General features: G+C 36.4%; 1 long non-coding RNA gene across 8 annotated transcripts in view; it reads left to right on the top strand.

Moving 5' to 3' along the window:
* The window catches only part of LOC136843635 (uncharacterized), a 668,266-nt gene that overhangs the window by 239,898 nt on the left and 402,044 nt on the right, over positions 1 to 26,324 (top strand). For 2 of the 8 annotated variants that reach the window (XR_010854620.1, XR_010854618.1), the window contains exon 3: positions 15,064 to 15,127. The exons of 4 other annotated variants lie outside the window; for them this stretch is intronic. This is a non-coding gene — a long non-coding RNA (uncharacterized lncRNA). Of the gene's footprint in view, positions 1 to 9,664; positions 9,680 to 15,063; positions 15,128 to 26,324 lie in introns of those variants that run through there. 2 more of the 8 variants (XR_010854621.1, XR_010854619.1) reach the window with 1 other exon arrangement.

Below are 26,324 nucleotides of genomic sequence, written 5' to 3'. Positions count from 1 at the left end.
ACTTTTTCTGTCCACACGCTTTCTGTTCTCCCTCAGATCTTAAAAACCACTGAGGCTAGAGGGCTGCAAATTGGTATGTTGATCCTCCATCCTCCAATCATCAAACATACCAAATTGCAGTCCTCGAGCCTCAGTAAGTTTTATTTCATTTAAGGTTAAAGGTAGCCATAATTGTGGGTCTGGCAACGATATACAGTAGGACATGCCACCACCGGCCCGTGGTGAAAGTTTCATGGGCCGCGGCTCATACAGCATTATACCAAGATCACCGAAAGATAGATCTATTTTCCGTGGTCTTGATTATACGCTGTACAGAAAACTCGACTGCGCCGAAGAAACTTCGGTGCATGATTTACTTGTTTTAAATTATGCTGTAAAAATTAATGTTAACACAGAGAGACACATATGTACATATATAAGTGTACGAGTATGTGTGTTTGTGATAAGATGCACTATTGTGTATATGATTCACTGAAGAAAAAGAATCTTTTTCCCCCTCTCGTTGCACTTTCAAAACAAGTTCTGGTTCCTGTCAGAAAGTCTTTGCTTCCAATCTTTCTTTCATGTTACCCAGTAAATGGATGTTTCGAAAAAAAAAAAAATGAGATCATGGGGTTCGACTTTGGTGGGTAAGAGAATGAATAAGTATTTTTTGGTTTATTTGCTTCACATGTTTCCTTGATTAAATTATTGAAGTTATAGAACGTTTCCCTTGTGCGAAAATGGCTCAGTGGATTACCTTTTGTTTAAATGTTATTTAGGTATGAGGCACAAGGTTCAAGCTCCACTGGTGAAATTTCGCTTTTATTTTAGAAAATAAAGCGAATACATTCTGGCGTTTATCCACACAATAGGTAGGGGTATGGGTGATCTGAAATTCCCACGAATTAAAAAAAAAAAAGTTAGCATTGGCATGTAATAGCAAATAATACCAACCCAGCATTTGCGTGAGCACATCATCATCACAACCATTTTCCTTTTGATGTTTACATATTTCACTCTCTCTCTCTCTCTCTCTCTCTCTCTCTCCTCTCTCTCTCTCTCTCTCTCTCTCTCTATATATATATATATATATATATATATATATATATATATATATATATATATATATATATATATATATATATATATATATATATATATATATATATATAATATTAGATATAAATTAATATAAATTTATATAGTTAAATGGAACAAAGTATGAAAAGTTGTATCTTTCACTTTTAAGTTCCTGGAAATTAATGATTGATTGCTATCTGCATTTTTTAGCCATGTGATGCGTGGAAAGAGGACTGTTCCTTAGAAAAACGGAGGGGAACTCTGGCTGAGGGAAAAAAGAATAACAAGCTCATAGAATAAACCCTTTTTTAAGGTAGGATTAGTTCCCCTTGAATATGGGAAAATGCCCAAATATCGACTAATTGTTAGGTGCCTAGGTGTGAAATCCAGGTAATAAATATTTTACCTCGGTATTTTCTTTTTATCTGTTCAATACATTCGCTTAAATACGTTTTAGCCTTTTGTTGTTTATGAAGGCGTTTAGATATCTAGATATTTCAGGCCAAGAAATCTCAATCCTTTTCCGTCACAGGAATACATCATCTGAAATAGCGCAGTCCTTGTTCATTGGAGAGAAACTGCATAACTTCCCAGAAAAAAAAAAATTTGAAAACTAGGTAGTCCTTACTATTGATATAGTGCTCAACATAAGATGGTTATAAAAAAATCATTAGTCTCGTCCTTCAGACAACGATTCCATGACCTTTATATTTTGTTACTCGTTACAACGATGATAATACAGCAACGGTGGTTTGGAAAAATGATTCCGTTCTTCGTTGAACGAGTCGGTTTCTCGGCTACTTGTTTTGGAATTAGAGAAATTTATTTGATAGAAATTCTTTCTCGTACTTCCAGTGGTTTGGTCCCGTTGCTATTTTCTTAAAATTAGCTCAGTGGTCTCTCTCTCTCTCTCTCTCTCTCTCTCTCTCTCTCTCAGTCATTATTACCTTTATTACCTTTACGTAGAAAAAATGGTTTAAAATAGTACATAAAATGGAAAGAAACATTTATTTTTAAGATTCTTCTAAAAGATAAAAACCTTAATTTTAAGTCTTGAAGACACAAAAACCATATTTGATTTTTAATATTCTTCTAAGCAATGTTTTGAAGACACAAAACCAACAGGACATCTTTTTCCATCTCCTGGCCATTTGCCAAATAGGAAAGGATCTTAAAACACGAGGCCCACCCGTTAGATTTCTTAGGAAATGTGGCTCACCGCAGGGTATTGCAGTATATGCTTGTGGATGTGACGGGGTTGCATTATTATCTAGGACATATGTACATACATACACGCACAAATTAGTTAGTGCTAAAATTTTTGATTGTTCTGTCTTTCTGTAAGTCTTCACGTTCCACATTTGACCAAATAGTTAACATTGTCTGTCTGTTTGCCTGCCTGGCTGTTAAGAAAACTCAGTAGCCTTATTTCGTCAACTCCTCAGTGGACCAACTTTACTCCCACCTTTATTTCTTCGTCTTGAATACTATCTGTTACCATCTCTCATCTTGTATGGAAAACCTGAGACATTTAAAAGCAGTTTATCCGGGGTCCGATTTACTGGAGATGTTTTTACGTTGAACCTGAGGAGAGCTTATCGCCACCATGTTATCTTTTCCGTTGAGAAGAGTATAGCTCAAAAGCCACTAAAGAATCAATAAGGTATTTGTGATATTTTTAACTCTGTTTTCTTGGCAACGGGTTTTAAAGCTTTCAGACTTTGTGGTACAAGAATGAGAGAGATGTTTGCGATAGTTATCAAAGTATATATTTAAATCAATAATTTAAAATTAACCATCTTATCAGAATCTATCAGTATTGTGTACAGACTTAAAATTACACCTGACGTCTGTATGCAGATAGACATTAAAATTCCCGGACACGTGGAAAAGTGCAAAATTGCCTTTCATTCAACTGGGACAGTTATTGAAATTGTGAACATCTCGCTCAAATATCCCGCCTCTTCCATGAATCTCTGCTTTGCAATGACGTTTCTTGATTGAAAAAGGATGGACGAAGCCCTTCAGAGTTTAGCTGCATATTCCGTTGCTCTTTTGATCCATTGCCGGTCGGTTTCTCTTACTTACGGCGACAGGAGTTAATGGTTGCTCCTACTGTTCTGTAGTTCAGCCAGCTTGGCTCTTGCAGCCTGTATTTTACTAAACAAGAAGACATTTCACGTCTCTCTCTCTCTCCCTCTCTCTCTCTCTCTCTCTCTCTCTCTCTCTCTCTCTCTCTCTCTCTCTCTCTCTCTCTCTCTCTGTGTGTGTGAGGTAGATTGAACACTGGTATGTTATGGATCTCAGTTTATATATACAACTCCTTTTAAAATGCAAGTGCCATTCTTGACTGAAAGTTCACGATTGAAGAGCATACCAGATCTGTTTTATTTAGTTTACCAAAAAAATGTGTACATTAAGGAAGTCTTTCAAGGCTTCTGGATACCTGTCTATCCTAAAGAAATGTTTTATTCTTTATAATGCTGTGAATACTGTTTTAGATATTTAATTTTCTCTGTTGCTTTGCAAATATATAAAGTTAATGACCTCATACACTCCAGGTGTCATGGTCTCAAAAGTCGAGATTACCACCTGATAAAGGTCTATTCCCCTAATGCCTGGGTCTATTTCCCTGATGCCTGCATGGACGCGAAAGTTTCCCTTGACGGGTGTGACTGGACATGTCAGCGCGATGGGTGGCCACGCATCACGACAGACTTAGTGAGTGTCAGATGTCATCATGCCAGGCCCAGGCATTCAGGATCAACTCAGCGTCCAAGGGGAGTTACACACACACACACACACACACACACACACACACACACACACACACACACACACACAGAGAGAGAGAGAGAGAGAGAGATTTAAAATCTTCCACATTCATATAAAAAATTAGTGACCTAGAACCCATGAATAGTAAAATCAAAATTATAACTATCTTGCTTTGTTGTTGGCGGTGTGATGATTTTATTTTTCATACAATTTCAGCGAGGTGAAGCCAGTTAATGGCATTCTCTGGTCTGTCTAGAAATCTCTCTCCGGATATTAAATTCTGTCCAAAATGTACAATGATGGATGGCAAATCTCTTGGTAATCTTCTCAGAGATTGGCTGGCGTTCAAATATTGAGCACAGGTGACATTCCATGCAGGGTTCACTGACGAATGAACTCGAAATAAGATAGTTAGATCACTCACAGGCACAGACAGGCCTGTACGCATACACATCATGCGTTACGCGAACACGTACACAAATACATACATCTCCTGCACGCGCACACACACACATACATGCACATTTACACAGGCTATTGATAAAAAAAAAAAAACCGAAGGAATGATAAAATAAGTCTTAGGGTTTGGAATGTGTGTAGATTTGGTACCGAAGAAATACAAGTATTCTAGGGTAGGTGTTTGGGACGAATGGTATGGATGATAGGAGTATGCCAGAACAGGAGAAGCGAGAGCGTTAGAGGGAGCCCTGTTAAATAACAGGCAAAATGGATGCAAGTGACAGGCAAAATCGACGCACTGCACGTAAGCCTTCAATTTGTATAGGGTCGAATGAGGCTACTAATATAGAAAGCCTTCAGCACAAGTGGTCTATCCTTGATTCAATTCAAGGATTGAAGTAAGTTTTTTTATTCTCTAGCACAAATGAACGGCTAAATGGTTAAAAAGAGTATTTATTTACTGCCAGAAAGCTGGGTTTGTATTTATTCATGTGATCCGAAAATTTTTTTTATTTAATATTCATGTATTTACGTTTCCCTAAAATTAAGAGGCCTCAAAAATGCTGATGTATTCACTTTTGTAAAGCCGGAGAGGGAGACTGGAAAGTCTGGCGAAGGAAACTACATGCATATTGCTAGGACAATCGCCATTCGGAGTTTTAGAATGTGCTCATGTTATTCCCAATGCTCATTCCTTTCTCGTTCTCTTGCCTTTCCTTTGCCTGCACCTTTGTCCTCGCGGAATTCTTCGTCGCTTGACCTGGATGGGAATGTGTCAAAACTTGCTCTCTCTCCACTTTTATTCCTCTCGCTTCACCTCACATGTCGAGATTTATGTCTTCCCTGTTTCGTTTTTACCGTGTTATTTCCTTCCATCCCTTTCTTTTTTTTCTCATCCCATTTGCTTCCCAATCTACTCAAGATTATCATAAATGACATTATAATTTTTTTCATTCATCACACTATCCTCACCTGTTCGTCATCATTTCCTTTTCCTTCGTTTATGTTACCCAAATGTAAACTTAGTGTGTATTATGGATATTTTTAAGTTGAATGACAAGAGACATGGTGAATGTACCTATACTAAAATTCGGTAGAACCTATTTGGGAAGATTTCGTTAATAAGCGAGTTGAAAAAATCTCATCTGAGACATTAAAGATATTCATCAGTCAAATAGCCTTTAATTTTTAAATAAGTTTTCAAGAATCGTACATAGCATGATGTGACTGACCATTTATTATTACGTACATTTATACATGGATGCATTCATGCATTTGTCTTACATATATACAGTTTATACCTGATAGTCCTCAATAAACACATGTATATTTCCTTATGCTGCCCCAAGCCAGGTGTGGGTTTGTAGTATCTTTGATTTCCTTGTACAGAAATAAAGCGTTACGGTTCTCTCTGTATTGGTGCATAAATTTTCAGTCTACCTTCATTCTACTCCAGCAAACATTTAAACATGCATAGGATCGCACACAGCTCTCCACTCACAAGAATCTGCAGTCTGTGGAAAAGTGTTGTATTATGATATTAAATTAAATTTATCCCCAATGTAAATTGAAACGTGTTTCCCAAGTCCAGTAGCAGCGTTGGCTTTCCTAATCTTTATCCAAAATTTGAAGTGATTCAAGATTTAATTCATGGACAAATTGCCGCTGAAAGAAAAAATACTTTTTGGATATATGCATCTTTCATGCATGTTGCTAATTTCACTATTCAGGAAATGTCTGTTGATGGAGCGAAAACTTCAAATACAACTCGACATTATATGCATTTATTATACAATGCAAAACTGAGCAATAATATTTGTCTATGGCAGTTTTCATTTTCGTGCGATGCTTTCTTAGGTGCATGAATGAAATAACGTGTACTTTTTGGTACATGCAACACAGTTACTTTATTTGGAGGACTTGAGGGGGACATTTTAGATAATAAAGTAGATTTGCTCTCTAGCCAAGTGGCAGAGCATAAAGAACCATATCTTGAAAGAGAGGTTTCATAATCTGGAGAACACAGAATTAAGAAGAGAATTACTAGGCTGAAACCTGCACAGAAAGGCGTGTAGTCTAACTTTTCGTAAATTTCTGATATGTTGTTGTCGTTGATGAAGCTGGCCTTACGCCAGTGCGAGCTGTTGCTCTGGAAGCAGCCCGTAAATTATATTATACTGTAATTGCGGGAATTGGTGGACTTCTAAAAGTTGAATGGCTGTAACGTTTTATTGCCAGAATATAAGATAGATGAATTTGTATGATCTCACATCAAGAAAAAATTAAACTTATGCATGTATAACACGACACGCTTGATATGTGCTTATTTATGTACCAAGTGATGTGGAAAGTGATCACCAATGCATTTTGGTTATAGGTTATTCACAGAACATAAACAACAGAAACGTGAGATTCTCTCCTACTTAAGCTGTAATATAAGGTTTTTATGGTCATATATTTAGCCATTATAGGGTCCTATAGTTCCAGTCATCTGTTCATGGTTTTCAATTATACTTCTGTTTATTACTACAGTACCAATTAATAATGATGGTGATGATGATGAGAATTTGAAATTTTCAAAAGCGGTTGTCTGCTTTACTCCGCAAGGTGGATTTTCAGTGAGGCAATAACAGCCACAGTGACTGTCATTGCTTTATTGTCATGGCCGAGGCTCTTGTAAATCACTACAACCTCCTTCAATTTTTTCTTTTTTTTATTAGAGAGCTTAAGAGGGGGATTTTTGAGAATTTTGAAATATCTGGTTATGAGGCATGGAAATATTTGTAAGTATGGATTTCATGAACGTTCTACGAGAGAATTTTGGCAAGGAATTGTGATGTATTTCCGCCATTAATAAATATGAGAGTCAGTAATTTATTCAACACTTAATGGTGGAATGAGAAACTCGCTGTTAGGAGAGGCGAATATCGGCAAACTTAAACTGGTTGCTTTAATGTAATGAGAGGCGGCAACAAGTAAGGGGCTATGGGAGATAACAAACCTATGTATAGGGGAAACAGGGGTTGAACAAAACCTAAGAGAAAGAAGGGGGATGTTGGGGGGTGGAAGGGGTTCGAAGCCCACAGCGACTATGCCAAGGGAGCGATGGCCTAAATACACTGCAGAAACGTCAGGAGACGACCTTAACTGGACTCGAAGGCACCATATGGCCTCCAAATAGCCCGCCAGGAAGCTGCAATTTCCATAGAATGGGATAGGCCACGAGAATTTGGGTTAAATGGGATGAATGTAAAACGACAATGAAAGCAACAAAATGAAGGAAGTGATAACATTTAGTGGCCAGCAACGAGATAATTATGGAAGGTATATGTATATTTATAATTATCAAATTTAAACCAATAAGCCATGCGCATGACGCGTTATGATTTGTTAAGCATATTTACTTGGGCATGGAAAGTAAACTACAACCCCTACAATACCGTCATCGAAGGGATATCATCAGAGTTGATTTTTAAGTTGAAGAGTGACAGTGAACAATGTATGTGAGTGTGTGTGTGTACGAGTTTGCGTGTTTTTATTTCTTTTTTAAATACATTGTTTCTTGCGTATTTCGTGTTACCTAATCTTTAGCAAGGCTTTGTCCAGGGAAAAGTTCAGTTCATTGCTGTCGGCCTAGATCATCGGAAGCACAGAATGCTTTATTCACGGTCGCTCACATCTCTTGCTAGTTTATTTTTGTTCTCTTTTTGCAGTCCGTAGCCCCAAAGCTCTCAAGATAAAACTTGACTGCAAACTAAGGACATTTCCGCCTCGAACTGCCAGTTGACACTTCAGTATTGCAGTGCTGGTGTGAAACAATAAAAATATTCCAAAACTGCACTAAGCGCAGAAGATAAAAATAGTGAAAACTGCTAGCCAGCAAAGCTAGATAACCATCATCGTTATTTTAAAATTTTATTTACTCTCTACATTGGAATAGTCCTTTCTGGTAACCATCATCGTATTGTGTGTGGAATAGTGTGCAAATACAAGATAAACATTTGAATTTAAATCTTAGTTTTCTGGTTATTTTACACTTTATTATTATTCGTTTTAATTTTAAAATGGCAAACACGCAGGGTCTTCTAAACAAACCCAACTCTCAAAAAATGACTTATGAGGTATCATGCTTATTTATAGTCTTTTAAGAGTTCGAGGCATATGGCATTGAAAGTTGGAAGTTATTCAGGATGTGCAAACATATTGAACGCTGTCAAAACCATTAGTAAACCGAAATACGAATTTCACATTATAAGCGGGAAATCATAAACATTATTGATATAAAGCTCTCACCAAATTTTCCCTCAGAAAGAATATAGCACAAAGGGTTATCGAAGGATGATTCGTAAAAATAAAAGATATTTAACATTTCATAAGTGAGCCGAATTGGTGAGCAACATTATTGCACATGAAATGATTTATAGATTTTTTAGGCATACATGACAAGCACTGGGGCAACTAAGGTCATTCAGCGCTGAAACGGAAATTGATGCAAATTTTGAAAGGTGTATCAGGAGGAAAACCTCGCAGTTACACTATGAATCAATTGTTAGGGGAGGGAGGACAGTAAGATGAAAGAAAGAGAATATGAATGGAGGTACAGTAAAAGGAATGAAAGGGGTTGCAGCTAGGGACCGAAGGGACGCTGCAAAGAACCTTAAGTAATGCCTACATTGCACCGCATGAGGTTCACTGACGGCGCATGAAATGTACAACCGCAGCATCTGCAAAACGAACAGTTCAACGAAGGCATTATGTACGTTGTGTCTAGTATGAAACAAAATTCTTAAATATAACACGCTAGCCACAATGAGAGGTTAAGTCATCGTAAAACTAGATTTATCAAAGATTAATAACTAGCCCAAAATGTCTTATGTGTGGATTTTACTAATTAAAAACAAAACTAGAGTTCAGTATGTAAATATTTTACTAGTTTCGTTGTAAATCACTAATTGGTTACTATTAAGCAAAAGAAAGAGAATGAAATATTCAGCATAACGATATTAATGACAATGATCAAAGTCGTTGGACAAAAATCTATGTTTTCCTTAAAAAATTTCGTATATCGTTTTCTTTAAATGAATTACCGAAACTGCCGGTACTTCCCACAAAGAGCTTAGGCACAAAGTCAACAAAGCAGTGTTGACGCAGTCTTACCCATCCAGTGTTGCGTAACGCGATTGCATTCATTTGAGAGGACTTATAATACAGTCGTGTAACGTTATATATAGACCAGTAATGGAGCATAAACCCTGGCGAGACAGTAATAAAGTGAAAACTTGAAATCATTAAGCACGGGGAGGGGAATGACAGGTCCTGGTTCACCGTTGGCAAAACTAAGCTGGGTCACGCAACTGTCATCGGGAACAATTCAAACCAGTTGGTAAGTATCGAGGTTTATTTATCAAACGTTATGCATGTGAAAAGGCATTTCCGTTTGGTTGTTGTTTTATTTATTTTTTCTTTAATATCTTGTGCACTCACGCACTTAAGTGGAAAGTTTTGGCAAGGTACTGACTACAACTGCTAAGTTACCGATAGTCTCAGCATTTTACGTGAATTATTGTTATTAATGGTGGTGGACAAAGCTCTTTTGACCTCAAAATTTTTCTGTTGCTATTGGTTTCTGTGAAATTTCAAAAGAGGACCGTAGCATTTGATGAGTTGCCCCGTTAGCATACTGCCGTATTTGACTGATTATAAGCACTTTATATATTAAGATAGAGCAATTGGAAATATATTTAGGGTAGCCTAGTGGTTTGTTGGCTCGTGAGTAGTTATTTCATTATACGGGTTTTGCCTAAAATACAAACACGTTGGAAGTAGCTTACCAATTGTCATACGACCATTCTATAAATGCTGTTAAAAGAATGATCCTAAGTCGATAATTGACTGTGAGGCCTGACCCTGAGGATATATTAGTCGTAATTTGGGCCGCTTTCCATATTCCGGGGATTCTAACCTAACCAAGAAAGCTATTACCTAATCACATAAAATAATCTAAACAGGAAACATATGTGAAGATATGTGTTGTCCGTTATTGCATGGATGAGTGGATAAGTAGTTTGTATATTTAAGATTTAACCATTAGTGTATTTACATATAATATATATATATATATATATATATATAATATATATATATATATATATATATATATATATATATATATGCGTGTGTGTGTGTGTGTGTGTGTGTGTGTGTGTGCGTGTGTGTGTGTGTTTTTGTCTTGTAAATAGGAAGGTCCTCAGATGGTATCTGGGGGCAAGGTTACTAGCCCCATGTTACTTTTTTACCTGCAGCTGACTCTCTAAGCACCTGTTCATAGAATGGTCGGCTAGTGGGGGCAGATGTGATTGAACCGCGGGCCTTTTGAATTCCAATCCACTTTCTGTGCCACTGAGACACTGCTTTAACCACACACACATGTTGAGCTAACAATTTAATGGACTTTACAGAGTTTTGCAAGGTATATAGTCTATTGTACGTCATCTTATATCGATTATCTTCACATTAAAGTACCAGCCTATGAGTATGTTTGTACGAGAGAGAGAGGGAGAGAGGAACGTATATGCTACTGAACTATTTTCGTTATGCTTCGCTTTAATTGCTTGCTTCCTCCAACCACCTCCTCTCCTCCAACCACCTCCTCTCCTCCTTTCTTGGTGTTCGCATCTTTCCCCTTTGTTCACCAGTCCTCTGGACGAACAAGAAATGCTCTACCTCTTTATTTTTTTCTTCGTAGAAGAATGTTGAAGTAACTCGTTCACGGATAAGTTTGCACTGGGTTGAAGTGAACAACAGGTTGTCAACTACTAAGAAAAATGGGATAGATCGAGCAATGGGAAAAGGTGGTGGAGAGGAGGGGCTTGTCTTGGTGGTGACGATGACGTGATGATGATGAAGAAAGTGATTAAATTTTATAATTGGGACAAAGACAGAAGTGCCATGATTTATACTTAGATCTAAATGGTTATGACCATGTCCTCATAAAGACAAATAAAACTTTTGGTCCTTTTTCCCGATGCAGTGTAGAGATTTTGGAGTTAGCAATGCGTACAAAAGGACTGGAAAGTCTGCCGAATTTTTTACATATAATTAATTGGCCTCTCCTCTACTTCTTTCTTGTGACCCATGTTTTTGTAAGTCGGTCGATCAGTCTTTCCCGCTTGAAATGTACATTCATTTATATATGCATATGTACAGTACACACACACACACACACACACACACACACACACACATATATATATATATATATATATATATAATGAAAATAATCAACGTTGCATCAGTTGCTGCCACAATCATCACAGGTTATTAACGGGATTTTCAGTGCAAAGGGCTGTTTCTTTTCATTTCCATACCAGAAAAGTAGCTACAGCGATAACGTATGTATAAGATAAGAGACTTAAATTTATCTTTTTTTCAAAGCAACTGAACTGCAAGGAGCGTATACTGAATTAATGTCTGGGAATATGATGCGGTAACGGGATATAAATATCACTGATTTAAAAAGTGTGTCATTATCCAGGACAAGGTCCTTTGTCGATTCCAACGAATGGCCTTTCATATATTTGGGGCTCTGCTGTAAGGACCCTTGTAATTCATAGTCAGGCTCTTACCTCTTGCCGTCTTATTTGGCTGTACGTGTCTCGAATTCATGAAAACACTCATGCCGAAGCATTTGCATTCATGCTCTCTCCGGAAGCAACAATTGCAATTCCTTTTACGCTGCTTGATGTTACTGCTTGTCCTCCTTTGCTTTCTTTGCTTTTGAATTCAACTGTCAGTACTGCCCCTCTTATTCTGGCTGCCATTTTTTTGTAGCATTTTTCATAATACTTTAGCTATATTTAGCTGCTTCTATATCTTTCTCCTAATGGAATGTCTATTTTATTTCGTAATTTGTTTCTGTTACATTTTGTTACTGCCTCATCATGTATCAACGTACGGAGTTGGATAATGTTATATATATATATATATATATATATATATATATATATATATATATATATATATATATATATATATATATATATATATATATATATATATATATATATATATATATATATATATATATATATATATATATATATATATATATATATATATATATATATATATTCCTTTTTCTGTTCCCTTACTTGCTTTGTCTTGTTGGGTGCAGGTGGCTCCAGATGATACCCACAAATTTTCAGCAAATATTTTGGAATGAAGTTGCTACCTCCATGCATCCACATCAATACACCCTGGTTATAAGAATTTACTTGACTCTGGCAAACGACTGATGAATTTTATATGATCTAGCGACAATCTAGTATACGAAAGAGAAAATAATTCAGGCAAGCTACAAGTTGAAGGAGAATGTAACAGAGTGTTAGAACAATGAATTGGAATCCAGTGATGCACGTGCTATTATGCAGATGGTATATAACAATTTGCTGCCCATGGAATGACATGATAACCCTGCAATTCATAAATTCCCCATCTAAAAAAAAATTTACTCTTGCTCTGTCCCCTTTCTTATACCCATATATTTGCACGGACACAGAGAGTGTGTGAGTTTGGCGATGCTTGAGGCTTTGTTGTGATAAACCTTGAGTTTCAAGAACACTAAACATTTTGAATCCGTCCTCATTAGCAGAAATTGATTGTGTAACCTTGATCTGCATTTTAACGAAGCATTTTAATTGGAGCCCGTGACCAAGTGACCCATTGTCAGTTGGCAATTGGGAAGTAAATTTGCTGTCCATGGAAGTAATTGGCGTCCATCGACGTTCCCAATTACCGCTTTCTTTTTGTGCGTTCGCAGTTTTATATAAAACTCGCTCGATCGTTGCTCCTGATTTTCCTGATTTTTGTCTATCACACAGCAATATTAGGATGCCATCAGAACCTTTTAATTAAAGTATGTGGAGTATAATTATTTTGTTCTTCTACTGTTTTGAAAGTATAGAGTTTGAAATATAGGACTGTTTAGAAATAGAGGATGTATGTCTCATACGAATAAGAATTAATATAGAAATTAAGGAAAAATGAAGCAAGCTGACTTAGGAAGGGGTTTGGGGGAAATATAAGGGAAATAGAAATTTAATTGTAATAAAAGTCTAGGAAGAGAAAGTTCTAATGGGAATAGCTTCAAATAAAAATGAATGAAAGGTTGGTGGACTACTGTGAAGAGATGCTTAGCCTAAATTCATTGTAGGAGGAAAATAAGGCTTAGCGGTAAAATATTTGAAAATAGTAATTTCAGAGTGGGTGAGGAATTGAGAAGGCTTTAGATTGGTTCAAGAATTGAAAACTATATCATCCCAATTTTCCTTAAAATAATATTAGAATACGTATAACGCATTTCAATGAAGGAATGATTTTTAATGGTAGGCACGTAGACGCATGAATGCCTGCATATTTTTTTAAATAAATCACGTTGCACTAATTTTATGGATTTCAGAAGTTGCTAATATTTATAATCATATATTTAAATGTATGTCGCTTTATTTTGTTCTTTTAGTGGGCAGGCAGGACGAAGAATTTTTGACGAGATCTACCTTCAGTAGTAACTGATACTTGGTTGGATAAACTTGAAGGGTGGAAGAGTAAATGGCGTATTAGATTATGGTTTTAAAAGGTTGATTGACAACTTTTCTGATGGAAAATAATTTTATAAAACAAAGATAAAAGTAAAAGTCTCAATGGAAGCCATATTCAACTTTTTTTAGGCATTGTTGACTGACATCGACATCAAAATCCATTGTCAAATTTGCTTTCCTTAGTGAAAATGATGCTATGTTTTTAGGTGGTCTGCGTAACAAAAATTGCTCATCTGCCTTTATAAGACTTTCTCTCTCTCTCTCTCTCTCTCTCTCTCTCTCTCTCTCTCTCTCTCTCTCTCTCTCTCTCTCTCTCTCCACTTTATACCAATGTAGTTCTGATATGCGCTAATGTGTCTTCAGTCTCCGCTTTCTGATATTTTTTTTTCTTATTCATCTACCATCACCGATCTCTCCGCGATTTTCTTGTTTCTTGGCTGGTGTCGATGTTTGACTAGTTTCCTTCTCAAACTCGGTGCAACCCCTCCCTTTTTAAACCTTTATTTGTCCCCGTCGTCATAGGTGCAACCCATCTTGCAATCTGTTTTTAGTTTAAGAACGTTTGGATACTGATTGTCAATGAGAAGTTGTTTTTTTATTATTTTATTTCATCATTGTGGTTATGGACATTATTTCTTCCCCTGGTGCACCAGTAAAAATTACGGTAACCCAAAGAAGGGTCGAGAAGTCCACACCCCAAGGACATTTCCGTACCATCCCGAAAGGCTTACAAAGGTGTCATCATTCGGCATACATATATATAGGGGCCAGTGGTGAGAGATTATTACACGTACGTTATTGTTACGCAAATGCATGGACGCATATTGCGTTTATTACATCCTCATTTTGGGCAGTTAATTTTTTCAGCATTTCATGAAACTACTCATTCTTTCTCTTGGGTGAACATTTGATAAACCACTGACCATTATGAGTTATATGCCAAGATTTTGTGTTGACAGAATCCTTTCCAGTTCTTAATAAAACCGTTTCGCTTAGCAAGTTAGTCGGTCGCAGTATGTGGTCGAGGTAGGCACAAAACCTGCCACTAGGGGAGTGATATTTCAAATAACATGATAAATACTTGAATTCGTTGTTCTAATAATTGTCAGATATTTTAATGATGAGAATGAAATAACCATGCTTACAGTAATTTTTTTATTCGTTTTTATAGATTGAGAATGTTGCATTAAGTTTGACCTCGAGAAGATAATTGGGTCTGGCTAAAGTGCACCAAGGTGAGTGAGTCATATGGCTAATATAGTTTCAGGTAAATGTTTCAGTTACACAGTTCGCTTGTAGAAAGATTGAATTCGACCGGTGTATTCTGAACCCGTTGTTGCAACTCAAAGAATTATTTGCATGTGCAACAAAACAGATTTTCCAATGATGTTGCTAATATTGTACTGTCACATTGCCCTGTGAACATATTAAAGTATTCATTATTATTATTATTATACCTCGAATTTTTACTTGTGCGTGATTATTACTTTTTTGTCTTCACTTTTGGTCATTGCCTCCCACATTGTTTTTAGTTTGCCCTTTTTCATTATTTGGTAAGAGAGACCAGATTGTCACTAAGCAGGTTATTTCAGAAGATTTCTACGTGAAATTTTATGTCTCAGAACATAATTAGCATAAAGGAAACGGGAACGAATCATATTAAAACTCCATGACTCCAAACAGTTTTACTCAAAAGCAGATTTTTTTACCTGTCTTTATTTCCCCTCCCTCCTTCTCTCCTCAGACGATTTCCTAGCAATTCTAGCCCATTTGTCCCACTCACTTTTTCATGTTGTCAGTTCTCGTTCCTGCCGTTTTTAACAGGTGTGTCGCTTTACGAGACAAACTTCTTTTTTAGCATTATCATTATATAACGACAACTCGTTGGCTGATATATTTTTGGTGTCTTGCGTGGGTGTCGTCGAATAGGGTAACTTGCGAATTGGCCTCTAAAGTGTCTTGCTTGCCAAAAACAAACTTTCCACCTTATCTAGTATGTAAAAGGTTATTTTAGCTATGCATATTCTCTCGCCTGTTGCTCAATGATGATTTTGTTTCGGTAACATGTCTCTACAGTTTATCTGTTTTATAAAAAGAAAGGAAAGAGGGATAATCATATCAGGTAACACGGTATGTAAATGGAATCATGAATCTGTCAGGGAGTTTAAAAAGGCCTCGTGAATGAGAAATGGAATTGTTAAGTATATATTAGTTTAACCTGACCACTGAGCTGATTAACCTCTCCTGAATCCATTGTTTTATTTTTACGTGGCTAAGAACCGATTGGTTACCTGACGGGACCTACAACTTAAATCGCGAAATGAATTTCTGAGAAACAAATTCTCTTGTTCTTCACTGGCCGATAATTGAAGTTTAGGTGAACCCGCTCACCTCGTTTTTGTTAAGCTGACATGTTCCCCTCCTTGAATCCATTGTTTTCGAGGGTCTTGGAAGAAACTTCATTATTGTCTTGAGACCTCCAGATAATTGAAGTTTGCTAACCGGCTTCTTTTGCATTGACATTTTCTTGTGCGAAGACATGAAATCATTTGAGAAATGGATGTCCTTTACATTTCTCATTTTCTCAGACTAATTTAGACACGAAAAAAAAATTATTTAATTAGTGTTGCTTTTTCTGGCGTTTATCCATGTTTAAACACTAATTATTCTCTTCATAACGGTTTTCGATATCATCAAGTTAAGGTTTACAGTTAGTCGCTGTAAAATACAGTGGCCCCTCGATTACTGAGATATATTTAATTACGAATAGCCGCCCTATCACTGAGACATAGTAAATGACAGGAATTTAGAGTTTTTCCTGTGTCTAGTATTTGACTTTGCCTTTTTGTGACGGACAATATTAATTGGCTTCCATTTGAGTCGAGTAGATTTCATTGCTAAAAATATGAGTTATCTAACAGCATGAAACTGTTAATTATCCTTTAATTAGAAATTCTCAGGACCATAAACTCCATATTAGAAATTCTTTGAATATATATCGCGTTCATTTATATGAACTTAATGGGAAATTCGCGTTAGTCCCGATCCAGGGATTGCTTTTGTTGCTGGTATTTGAACCCAAACCGAGAATGGTGCATAATTAAAAATTTTGTAATCATTCATTTAATGCCACGAATTTAAAATTTATTTCATATATTTTAATATAATGATTTTCAGTATTCAAAATTTGTGTAACTGTATCAAAGAGATTCCATATATATATATATATATATATATATATATATATATATATATATATATATATATATATATATATATATATATATATATATATATATATATGTGTGTGTGTGTGTGTGTGTATATATGTGTGTGTGTGCGTGTGCGTGTGTGTGTATATGTGTGTATGTATACTTACGTGAACGGGGAAAATGTCTTTACTCGAGAAATATAAATCTTACATAGTTTAAGCGTGAAGGTGTTTGACCTCTGTGGAATGCATTATTTTTATGTGCGTCATTAAATGTTTTGTCTATTCGAATCCATGTAAACTCCCTAATGTGCAGTGCACATAGACTTTGGTCATTTGATGCTCATGATCACATATAACATAATGGCGCTTCAAAAATCAGATGGAAAATAGGGTTACAGAACATTAGTTAAAAATATATACTTTTTGTCAAAGAAAACATACTTAAATGTAGGCACTGTACGTTATTGTAAACGACCATCAAAAACAAGCTCAGAATTTCTCTTTATCCCTGATTATGTATTCTCTATGAATGGTTTCGTTTTTGCAGAGCATTTTCTATCTGCGTGGCCATTTAGTTTATTCGAGTGCTCCCCTTAATTTAAGGATTTGGGAAATTTGAAAAGGAATTTCCAAAAAGATACTTTCCTTGGTTCTCATGTATGCATCTTATAATTAGTTGCGATCGTTCAAAGGTTTTTAACTAGGTTTTGTAATTTTTTGGGCGGGGAGGGTGGAGAGAGAAAATCATATATTGAATTATTTGTTTTCCAGCTGGTTGGGTGTAAGTTTTCAGTTTTATATGAAATTTTGTAAAATTATTTACAACAAGAGTTGAAGTGGGATTTTATTATCAGGTAATATTAGGTCTTCACAGTGTTTAGTGGAACAGAGGTTCATAGAATTTGGTTTCGATTAATGATTACTTCTTTGTATTACTGATTTTCTTTTGACCATTTAGGGTGAATCTTTTCTGTAGGTCTTTGGTTTCCTATGAAAGTTATTGCCAATATGTTTGTTGATGATGTTACTGAAATTTTATATAAGGAAATATGTATATTTTTTTACCCTATTACTAATTGTTGGGAGTACCATATCAATTTTTAACGCTTAAAAATTATAGAACTAGGTAAAGCGAGAAAAATTCGGAAAAATGTATTTGAGGCAACTTAGAGGAAAATTATTTTTCCTGGCCTGCCGTAATAGTCGTTAAAAGGAGTTAGGGACTAGAAGGCTTGAAGTAAGCTTTGATAAAGATTTAGCAATGATAAAGATTTAGCAGGCCCGGTCTGAGCAGTAATGACCGAGGGGTAAGTGGGAAATCTTGAGGTGAGCAGGGAAGAAAAGACGAAGAAAAAGTAAGGCGGAAAAAGGCAAATAAAACTCGTTCTTGAATGAGTCATGCTTTGGTAATGCAATTTATTAACTTTTTCTTATAATATATTGCACTGACACTTGACATATTTTCCACGGCTTTTTATATTTTAGATATCTTCTTTTTTCGTTAGTTTCTTGTAGAAGCAAACAGTACATTAAACGTATCTATATATTTTATGTAATTGAAATGAAAGCGTTGACATGGAAGTTTATGTAACGGTAAACAAGTTAAAAATGCGCCGAAGTTTCTTAGGCGCAATCGAGTTTTCTGTACAGCCGCTACAGTGTATAATCAAGGCCGCCGAAAATAGATCTATCTTTCGGTGGTCTCGGTATAATGCCGTATTAGCCGCGGCCATGAAACTTTAACCACTGCCCGGTGATGGAATATCCTATATCTTTGCCAGAAGCACCATTATGGCTAACTTTAACCTTGAATAAAATTAAAACTACTGAGGCTAGATGGCTGCAATGTGGTGTGTTTAATGATTGGAGGGTAGATGATCAACTTACCAATTTGCAGCCCTCTAGCCTGAGTAGTTATCAAGATCTGAGGACATAAAAGTGCGGACAGAAAAAAGTGCAGACGGACAGACAAAGCCGGCACAATAGTTTTCTTTTATAGAAAACTAAAACGTTAGTTATTAGTTATATGATGTGCCTAACTGATCAGCCTTTATAAGATTATCGTCAACCAAATTTATGGTTGCGTCATTTTATTTCTCTTTCCTCCGACGTTCAGAATTTTTCCTCTTGTTATTTAATAAGATGATAGAAATAGCTGGTGCCATAATGCAATTCCCTTCCAGGCAAAATAATAAGAAAAGAAAACCATAGCCATTTTTTCACACTGCTTAAAACTAAGCAAAAATATTATTATTATTATTATTATTATTATTATTATTATTATTATTATTATTATTATTATTATTATTATTATTATTATTATCTCCTCTACACACAGAATAACGCCTCATAAAACTGGTGAAGACATAGATGGCGGTAGTTCGATATACGTTGACGATTTTATATATTTTTTGTCATGTGGTAAATTTATGTGTATTGACAGGAATCTGTTGAACAAAGGAAGTTTACCATTTGTTGCTGAGAGTAAGTATGAAATTAGAAATTCGATGTTATCAGAGTGCCAGATAATATTTTTACCAGGTGATTGCATTCTCTATGTACATATATCTACTTAATGATAACATAAATAAGTTAGAAGGTGTAACGTCATTGCTTTTATGCTAATTGATAGCTATTGCTTCCTTAGGAATTGAATTATATACCTATATATATAATATATATATAATATTATATATATATATATATATATATATATATGGTGTAACTACTGTCACTTTTACCAGACACATATTTTCTATAGCTAATTGAATTCTTCGCGAGGTAACTACGAAGCCGAAAATATCCAGGCTCTTCAATTTCTTCCGTCTGGATATTTTCCATATCCAACGTTCTTAAAATTAAATTTTATATATAATTATATATATATATATATATATATATATATATATATATATATATATATATATATATATATATATATATATATATATATATATATATATATATATATATATATATATATATATATATATATATATATATATATATATATATATATATATATATATATATATATATATATATATAGAGAGAGAGAGAGAGAGAGAGAGAGAGAGAGAGAGAGAGAGAGAGAGAGAGAGAGAGAGAGAGAGAGAGATAGAATGGTTGAGAAACCGAACAAAACATAATGGATATGTACTGAGAATGAGCAGTTCTATACATACTAGTCTCACGCTGTCTGTAGAATACGTAGGAGTTTCTATTTTTCATCTTAATGAAAGAGTCCTTCATATTAAAGGTATACTTTGAGCATTATCTTTCCATGCAACTATAAACCTTGAGCCTTGAGAACATATTTAATGAATTCTTACAGAAATAATGAGTATTTGTGTCATGCTAGACATTTCATTGCCAAACTTAATCTTATTATCCTTTATGCTCATTAAAGTTGCAGACAAAAATGAGTTTGAATTTCTGTCTTTTTATATGTATATATATATATATATATATATATATATATATATAATATATATATATATATATATATATATATATATATATATATATATATATATATATATATTTGAAATTTGTTCTGAAGTTTGAGTGAAAGCCAAGCTAAGCCAAGCCAAGAACTCTGCTAACCAAGCAAAGCCAAAATCTGCAAACCAAACCAAGCACAGCCAAGAAAAGCGTTCAGCTAAGCCAAGGAAATTACTCAACTAGATAAGCGAAGCCAAACGGAGCACCCTGCCGGCTAAGCCAAGCCAAACCAAACAATCTGCCAACCAAACCTGCCCAAACACTGTTATCCAAGCGAAACCAAGCCTTCTGCTAACCAAGTCAAGCCCTCTGGTAATTTATCCAAGCCAAGACGAACAGTCTCCAAGCCAAGTTAAGTCCTCTGCTAGTCAAGCCAAGCCATGCTAACCAATCAGCAAACCAAGCCAAACCATGGCAACTAATCAGCCAGCCAAGCCAAGTCAAACTGCCAGCTAACAAAGCTAAGGAAGCATAAAGCTGGCCTAACCAAGTCAAGCCCTTTGCTAATCAATCCAAGCCAAGCCAAACACTCTTCAGTCCAAGTTAAGCATTCTGCTAGCCAAGCCGAGCCATGCCGACCAATCAGCAAGCCAAGCCAAGCCATGCCAACCAGTCAGCAAGCCAAGCCAAGCCATGCCTACCAATCAGCAAGCCAAGCTAAACTGCCAGCTAACCAAGCCAAGGAAAGCATAAAGTTGGCCAAACCAAGCCAAACTGCCAGCTAACCAAACCAAGGAAAGTACCCTGCTGGTCAAGCTAAATCAAACACTCTGCTAGCCAGGCCAAGCCAAACCAAACCAAGCCAAGTACTCTGCTAGCCAGGCCAAGCCAAACACTCTGCTAGACAAGCCTAGCCAAACCAAACCAAGCCAAGCACTCTGCTAGCAAGGCCCAGCCAAACACTCTCCTAGCCAAGCCAAGCCAAGCCAAGCCAAGCCAAGCCATACTGGGCACTTTGCTAGTCAAGCCAAGCCAAACACTCTCCTAGCCAAACCAAGCCAAGCCAAGCTCTCTGCTAGTTAAGCCAAGTCAAGCCAAGCCATACCAAGCACTATGCTAGACAAACCAAGCCAAGCTAAGGACTCTGCTAGCTAAGACAAACCAAACCAAGCCAAGCCAAGCCAAGCCAAGCCAAGCCAAGCACTCTGTTAGCCTTACCAAGCCTAGCCAGGCTCTCTGCTAGTCAATCTGAGCCAAGGTAAACCAATACCAGCCAAACACTGCTAGCCAAGCAAGCCAAGCCCAACCAAGCCAAGCCAAGCACTCTTGCTAGCCAAACCAATCCAAGCTATACAAGCCAAGCACTCTGCTACCAAGTCAAGCCAAGTCACGCCAAGCACTCTGCTAGCCAAGCCAAGCCCTCTTTTAACAAAGCCAAGCACAGCCAAGCCCTCTGCTAACCAAGCCAAGTCAGTCCAAGCCCAATCAAGCCAAATACTATGCTAACCAAGCCAAGCCAAGACATGCCAATCAGATCAGGCCAAACATTCTGCTAGCCAAGCTAAGCCCTCAGTTTTATGAGCAGTTCTGCTAGCTGAAGTCAGTCCAAGCCCAAGGAAATCTATGCTAACTCGAACCAGACATAATGAATCAAAACATTCTGCTAGCCAAGCTAAGCTTTAATTCAAGACTTTGCTAGAAGCCAAGCAGTGCTATTCTGATAATAAAGCATTAAGTGACTCTGCTCCAAATCAATATAAAAAATATATTTGCAAGCTGATGCCAAAACAATGTCAGCCAAGCCAAGCTAAGCCAAGGCATGCCAAGCACTTTTATGAAAGACATGTTTGCTAGCTAAGCCAAAAGCCAAGCCAGCCAAACACTATCTAACCAAGCCAATAACTAAACCAATCAAAGCCAAACATTCTGAATTCAACCACAATTCATTCATGCATATCATGCCAAGACGCTGTTGATCATCTCCATGCAAAATGCTATGCAAGCCAAGCAAACCACAATGTCAGCCAAGCCAAGCCACGCCAAGCACACTGTTAGTCAAACCAAACCAAGCCAAATCAAGCCAGATGCTCTGCAAGCCAAGCCATTCACACTGACAGCCAAACCAAGCTAAGTCAAGCCATGTCAAGTTTTCTGTTGGTGCCGATCAGGTTTATAATGGAATCACCTAAAGTTCTTCCGGCCGACTGACGGGTGACTGCATGTGTAGACGGTGCATGTGTGGACGGTTAAACAACTGTTTTATGACAGTTCGCCGCTGGATTTCACCTGGGAAGGATCTCAGCCGCTCGAACCAGAATATGAATAAACTGTGTATAGGTCTACTTCATTTCGTTGTTAGACCCTGCAGAACTATTTGTTGATCGTTGTGAGTCCAAGTCATATAATAAAAAATATATTTCCATGTGATAGAAACAATTTGGTATAGGCCTAGGCCAGTGTCCTGCCATTTTATGAAAGGTGTTACTCGTGAAAGTAGGCTTCACGGTGCATTTCATAAATAACTGTACCAACCCCCAGTTCTAATTTAAACTTATTCATGCATATTGTGTGGGAATAGACATCTCTCTTTAATAGGCAATATTTAGACATGCTCTTTTACGCCTTTTTGCTCTTTCCTATTATTAAGTGAATTGTCACAGCAGCTAATCTGTATAGCTCCACCTCCTGAAAAGCCAACGGGTTGATTCGTTTCGCATTTTTATGCCGACATGGCCCTTGCCCATAGTGTGGTAAGGTGGGAAAAGGAGTAAGGGTCAGGCTGTGGACTCTGCCAAACAATGGCGTCCGTCAAGCAATGGCTTCCCCTTCCCTTTTCCAAGGCCTCTCCGTTCTAGGTAAATTCCCTCTGGGGCAGAGGGAGAGAGAGAGAGAGATAAGCTATATCACTACTACGTGCATAGGTTGCACGAAGCCGTGATTTGCGTGTTCAAAGCAATCTCTCTCTCTCTCTCTCTCTCTCTCTCTGCATGGCCCAGAGGAAAGTTACCTAGAACGGAGAGACCTTAGAAAATGTAAGGGAAAGCCGCTCTCTCATACGCACACACATTTATGTTGTGGTTATTGTTACACCCCCCTCCCCTCAACAAGTTGCATTCTTCATAGTTTATAAAATTCATCAGTGTTTGTTCTTCTATTATGGCTTTGGTAGTTGGGTTGCGAGGGAAAGTATATATATTATGCCAGTGAATGTCTCTTTCCACATTGTACTTATTTTCATTAGCTCCTGCGTGGTTCAATATCAATAGACTGGAAGTGTACCAGTTCTGAATTATTGCGCTACCAGAAATTTTTCTGCTGACTAATCTTATACATCGGAGACAATTTTAGTCTTTTTAAAGTTCATCTGGCCTCACTGTCTTCTGGATGCTTCATTAAAGGTCCATTTAGTCTCCTTTATTATAGGATAGTCTAGAGCGAGACCTTGGTCCGAAGATTTCTCTGTTCTTGCTGAGTCATCTTTGCTGACGGGTGTCCTACATTTTTCACTTTTTTTTTCTCTGAATTCAAGTTATTATATTTTGAATTTTCATTATATCTGAAGCCCACTTCAGCTTTATTCCTTCACGTTCGTCAAGATTCCACACGTTTTTGTAGTTAATATGAACGTTTTAATTGTTTTCCTACATAAAGATCTTTTTTTTTTGTCTAAATGTTATAGCTACTTAGAGATTTATTTTCCATTTTGTTTTGCATTTAGAAAAAGTTATTTTTAGAAAGGTCACCAGGCACTGACCTACAAACCTTTGCTATCCAGATGCGACACAATACAACGATCCAAGACTCTGAGTCTAGATGTTGGTTAATGGATTATCTGAAGAGAGAGAGAGAGAGAGAGAGAGAGAGAGAGAGAGAGAGAGAGAGAGAGAGAGAGCGCATAGTACCACGTTTGAAGCTTCAAAAGAAACATTCGACATTATACGAGGTTGGAAGGAAAAGATGAAAAGAATAGGGCATAGAGATAAAACAGAATGTTAAGACAATGGAAGGTCGAAGAAACAAAAGGTGTAAATTGCTGTAGAGGTTTGCATTCATGCCTTCTTAAACAGGAAAGCTTAAAGTGTAGAACAGTTAAGGTCATGCCATTGTCGAATGTATCTCCCTCTCTCTCTCAAAACAGAAAAATTGTTGAAGTAACAGACAAATATAAATATAATATATATATATATATATATATATATAAATATAAATATATATATATTATAAATATATATATAAAATAAAATCTCAGGAGACCTGGAATGATGACTTGGGAATGGGAAGGAGATATTAGGGTAAATGGGAAATGCAGGATGCCTTCCAGGCTATATAGGGCCACAGGAAAATGTTAAGGAAGGGGGAAATGATGCAATAATGTAAAGTGAGGAACCTTTCGAGTAATTTAGTAACCTGGGAAAAGAAATACATAATTCACTGTAGATTTGAAAATTAGAAGTCGATTACTAAAGTGTACATCGAAGACGATGAAAATGTGTCGTGAATGAGCATTGCATTAGAAGAGAAAATACTTGGTAATATTTTCAGACTACGAAATCGTTTCTAAACTAAAGGAATTGGTTCGATTGTAAAGGAGATGATTTTCCGAGTGAAAGCTTGATATTGATGTTTCCTAACACGTCCCAGAGGATGTCTTTTGATGAGATAGCGTTGGAAGTGTTTCTGATTGACCGTGCATTTGAAGAAGAGTGTTTTTCATTTGAAAGTTATTATTTTGTTTTTGTGGATTTAATACTGAATTGTTGTTGGCTCACATATAATTATGCGGTGAAGAGAAAACTTTGAATTTTTTCATTTTATTTTGGTATAAATATTTGAAATAACTTTTCAGAAAGCAGATTTAAATAGTACAAAAATGTATATTAAAGAAAACTGCATAGTTCTTTTATATTTTGTTTACAAAGCTCTGTAACTACTGTCAAGAAAGGACGATTTCAGCAGGAAGGTTGCATAACAATGGAAGCCGTGTGTTTTCGAATGGATGTTGTATGTTGCGCTAGCGCTTCCAACTTTTATTTTGTTTAGTGGTACCTGGTGGAGGTTTAATAACATTTCAGCTGAGTTATGTATCTCTTTGAAGAATTTCTGGAACAATTTGGTGCCTGAATACTGGACTTTTCTAACTGGACGCAATGAAAACGATATATGTATAAAAATGAATTCAGCTTTTTTCCGAAAGTATTTTTTGTATAAGGATTTTGCTGCTGATCTTAGATATAAAAATCTGTTTGGGTTTTTAAATTGAGCTTTTTGTTACAGGTCATCTGTTTAACTGTCCCTTATCTCAGTTATAAATGGAAACTGGTACTGTTCTAGAGTAGTCGAGGCCACCATTTCGGAACTGTGAATTTATAAAACCTTTTCTGAAATTTTTTTCGAAATAATTATGCCCAGATTGCCCAGATCCATATAATATCGTTTCTGTGAACCTTGAAATTATTTTATCATTTTCACCGCTTGATTATAGATTTTCTTAGAATTAATATCTTTCTAACATTGCATCTCGAAGACGTATAAAACTTAAAATTTTGTACGGCTCACTGAATATCATAAAGATTATTAGAAATAAAGAATGAAAAGAAATTCATTTCCTTTATTTCACTGGAGCAAGAGAATTTTAAGTTTACATTTAACTATAGCTGCGAGAAACGTGTGTATATTGGCCGAGGGAAATGGTTATATCATTGTTGAAGAACTGAATTCTTTAGTCAAATATTGGATCACTAACTGATACCGACCCTGACATCGTTCTTTTGAGT

The sequence above is a fragment of the Macrobrachium rosenbergii genome, chromosome 12 (assembly GCF_040412425.1).
Source record: "Macrobrachium rosenbergii isolate ZJJX-2024 chromosome 12, ASM4041242v1, whole genome shotgun sequence".
NCBI classification, from domain to species: domain Eukaryota; kingdom Metazoa; phylum Arthropoda; class Malacostraca; order Decapoda; family Palaemonidae; genus Macrobrachium; species Macrobrachium rosenbergii.
The sequence above is the reverse complement of the archived record's forward strand: the minus strand, read 5'-3'. Positions and strand labels throughout refer to the sequence as shown.